The sequence below is a fragment of the Charadrius vociferus genome, unplaced genomic scaffold (assembly GCF_000708025.1).
Source record: "Charadrius vociferus isolate BGI_N301 unplaced genomic scaffold, ASM70802v2 scaffold347, whole genome shotgun sequence".
In the NCBI taxonomy this organism is placed as follows: domain Eukaryota; kingdom Metazoa; phylum Chordata; class Aves; order Charadriiformes; family Charadriidae; genus Charadrius; species Charadrius vociferus.
Genome location: NW_009649306.1, coordinates 1,566,239 through 1,570,449, shown reverse-complemented (window position 1 = coordinate 1,570,449; position 4,211 = coordinate 1,566,239).

The following is a 4,211-nucleotide window of genomic DNA, read 5'->3' as shown; positions in this document are numbered from 1 at the left end:
GGGTGTTTTGAGCTAACAATGGAAACGTTACCAGAAACAATTAACAGTAATTAATAATAGTAAACGCCTATGCTTTGAATTTAACCTGAATACTTTGGTTCAAATGAATTTATTTAAAATCCTTCCTGATACTTCACTTTATACCCTATGAACAAGTATGCCTTATTTGATGTCTTGTTCACATTGCCAGACTTTTCATGTACACTTTGAAATAGCAGTCTGAGGCCCAAGCTCAAAACTAAATCAGCAACCCACCTGAATTATTTGTTACACGAGTGCCTTTGGGACTACCTCTAGCCGATTAAGCATGTGTCCCAAGTGGAAGCTCTAATATAATCTTGTTTTTAAAGCTCACTCAAGGTAACAGATATTTTTCCACCATGTGAATGTGCCTCAGTGTGCCCAGTAGTTTCCACTTATCCCATCTGCTTTTCATGGCAATGTGACACAATTCAGGCTGTGAAGACAGTGTCCTTGGGTACATTGAAAGAAGAGAGGCAGAAAGCACACATGATCATCCCCACTTCATAAGAGATGTATCATTCCCTGTTTTGTTTAGTTTTTTAGTCACACCTTCTTTGGTTACTAGGATGCTAAACATTCCTTTAAAATTTTTGAGTTGGGGAAATCATTGTCTTAGACCATTTATGCAACTTATACAGCTAAAGAAGAAAGTGGTTGCTTACAGTAGTAAAACACATTTGGTAGACTATCACTCCAGAAGCATGACCAGAACATTGTTTATATATTCCTACCTACCTAAACATAGGTATAAAGCTAGCATGCAGTGCACCAAAACCTTACTCTTTCCCCCAGTGAATCATAGAGCAGAAAACATAAGTGTGAGAGAGAGCATAAATGAGAAATATTCCATTACTTTCACTGAGCTTTGGATTGGGCTCTGTATCATACCAATCTCAATTTCCACAGAAATAGTCCTTATGATAGATGGCTAGTTACTTTTTAAAAAAAAGGTAATGTGAAATTATTCAACAGTTCCATGCTGATGGTTGCCTTATCAATAAACTACATTCCAGTGTCCTTTTGAAAAACAATAACCAGTAATATGTTTTATTTTGCATGTCTGCATGCATAAGTCAATAGTCTAGAACAGCTATTCCTGAAGTAAGTCCCTACAAACGCACGTGGAGTGCAGATGTAACAGAATGCTGTACCGCAACTAGTTTATAAACTGTTGCTTACTTGAGTGTGGAAAAGTCGGAAGGCTTTGAGATACTGGCTTCTGCACTTTCGCCAGTTGGAGCTGAGATTCTCTGTAGTCTTTCTTCTCTTGATTGGGTGCTGCAGATGTTCCCATAGGCTCTTCCCGGCCAACTGAAACAATGAAATGTAAATTCTGTCACCAGCTACAAATAATTTGCTTTTTCTTGCTCAGCATCTTCCCACACGTTCAGTGACAAAAGCTAATAACAGATCTCACAACTGTTGAACACAGTGGACACCAAAATCTTTTCTCTATGTATTGCAGAGCCACTAACTATTTTTAGCTTTTATTGTTAGCAGCATGCCACAAAAAGTGGAAAAAAATCTGGCATAACAATAAAAGTCCATTTATTGCTTTGGAAACCTAAGTAACAGTTTAACATTGATGTATGAATAAAATGACTAGTTAAAATGTAGTTTCCTCCAAGATAAGCTTCACCACTCCCCTGATGTTTCCTTTCTTAAGAGTGGGAATGCTGAAGTGAAAACTGCTAGAGGCCATTTCTGATAATATGAAGTGACAGACAGTCTTGGTTGCTCTCATAGAAAATATTAGCTCCTTTTATCTTCCTTTTACTGAGTAGCAAGGATTCAGGAGAGCTCAAGCCTGTAACGAAATAACACTTAGCTTTATTTTAATGGCATCAGTAAGCCCTGCTTTGTTGAGAATTTCCATTGAAAACCCTGCTCTTCCAAAAAGTAACAAAGGAAAACACTTTCCTCACTTCTACAAGGACACGGTGACCAAAATATTCTTGTCACCTTGTAGCAAGTAGGGACTGAATGGTAGGGATGCCATTACAGTGACTTTCACAAGGCTTCTGTATGTCTCTGTCACAATACCCATAGAACAATTAAGAATAAGACTGGTTGTATGTTTTGATACTTTCCCTTTGCTGTTCAAAACACTCATGATGATCCTGTTCTGCTTGTGCCTAGCAAAAATCTGACTGAATTCTTGATCTTGAACTGATGTTCAGTTTAGCATATCCATGAGATGTTTCGTTTTCTGATCTCTGTGGCTATGACCACCAGATAATAATACAAGTACTGTAATTCCACCATTTTCTGCAGCTATAATCCAAGTCAGCTGGCTATGTGTGGTAACCAATTGTTCACCAAAATAAAAACTTCATTCTCCTGAAGCAGAATAGACAAGCAGACAATACAGTGACAGTGATCCAGAGCGTGCTGAGAGCTAATTTCTGAGTCCTGGCTAGTTGACTAGAACAGGTCAGCTCCCTAGTGAGGGAGCTTTCTGACTGCAATAGCTCTCAAACCTGATTATGGGACAGAAGAATCACATAATCAATATAATAGTGTGGGAAGTACAAAGTATTTCTCACCATTAAAAAAGAAACGAAACACTGCCAAGCAGGCCCTCTCTAAAGTCTACTACTTGCCCTATAAAATAAGGAAAGACTGCAGTATATCTGACAGCAAGACATCTCCCAGGCTTCTATAATCTGTCACCAGAATGGGGGGTAGACCTAGGAAGTCAACTCCATCTCTAACTTGTCACTTGTTTCAATTCTTATACTCCAAAGTTTATTTGTTCAGTAAAAAAATAGATTTCTTCATCATTTTCTGCATCATTTATTGTTACAAAAAGAAACACTAATCACTAAAGCAAACTGTAGAATATTAAGAAATTACATACATTTGATGACCTGTGGGTAGAAAAAAATGTTTCTCTCTCCAGTGTTAATAACTGGCTTAGTCTGGCCATCCGGCAGGAGACCAACGTATACCCCTTTATTTGGCGCTGATTCTAGACTTACAGATCCAGTTTCCAAATTCTTCTCAATTTTAAAGTGACAGTATTCATCACCTGTGCCCTAGGAAATTGAAAACAGAAATGTGCACTTAACAATCGAATTGATGTAGCCAGGCAAGTTGGATGCTTACTATGACTTAAATATTACTAACTTCTAATAATATTTCAGATTAACTTTAAGGTCTTCACAATGTCCTACATCATTACACACACACATATATATAAACATACCTTGGCCTTGCTTATTGCTTTGTGAACAGAAAGACCGATCACATTGTTTGAGTAAGTGAAAGATCACATACAAAAACATTCCAATTTCTGTTAGGATTTAGGCAAAGTCTATGATATATTCAAAAGAGTTTCCCACTTAATCAGCTTACATCTTAATTATCCATTAGTGGGTTTTACCAGCAATTTATTTAGACCCAATACCACTTTAAACCCCTGAATATGTTTGTGCTCTGCCACATTCAAAACAATTATATCAATTCACATCAGCAAACAGACATAGGATTAGTAAACACTGTCTAAATAAGCAAATACTAATTCATTCTCTTTTTTGCTCTGAAATGTAAATGTGCAATAGTTAAACTCCTACCAGGTGGAGAATACGATAGGTCCCAAAATCAGAATATTTCAGCCACCCCTCAAGCCCAGTTTTATTACTAAACATGCAGGGTACTGGTGAAGGATTTCAAGAATAAACTCTATGTCTTGCCCAATGAAGAAAAAAAATCAGGTTCTTCATATCAGACAGAACATAATCGTTTGTAAACGCTAGGATGCCAATGTCACTTCAGCATCATCCAAACTCACACAAGATTGAATTAGTACAACAGAATCCTGACAAAGAGTCATCAGCTATCTAGCAACAAGTACATTTTAACTACATCCACATCCTCAATAGTTTAAATATATAAACAGATCTTTACAATCAAATGCCAAATAGACATGACGGCTTCTCTTGCTATATTTTTCTCTTTCCTTTTGCAAATGAAGGAAAAGATGTGAAAAATTTTAAATCCCAACGATGTTTTGTCCCATTTTTATCCAAGCAGATATAAAAAATATTCTCTGCTATCTCTGAAAATTTACTCAAGCTACCTGCAGAGGGAAATACAAATGAGAACTGCTTACTGTTCCATTACACTGGTCATCTTTGATCTTCAGGTACCTTCTTGGGTTTCTCACACTTTCAAACATGCAGACT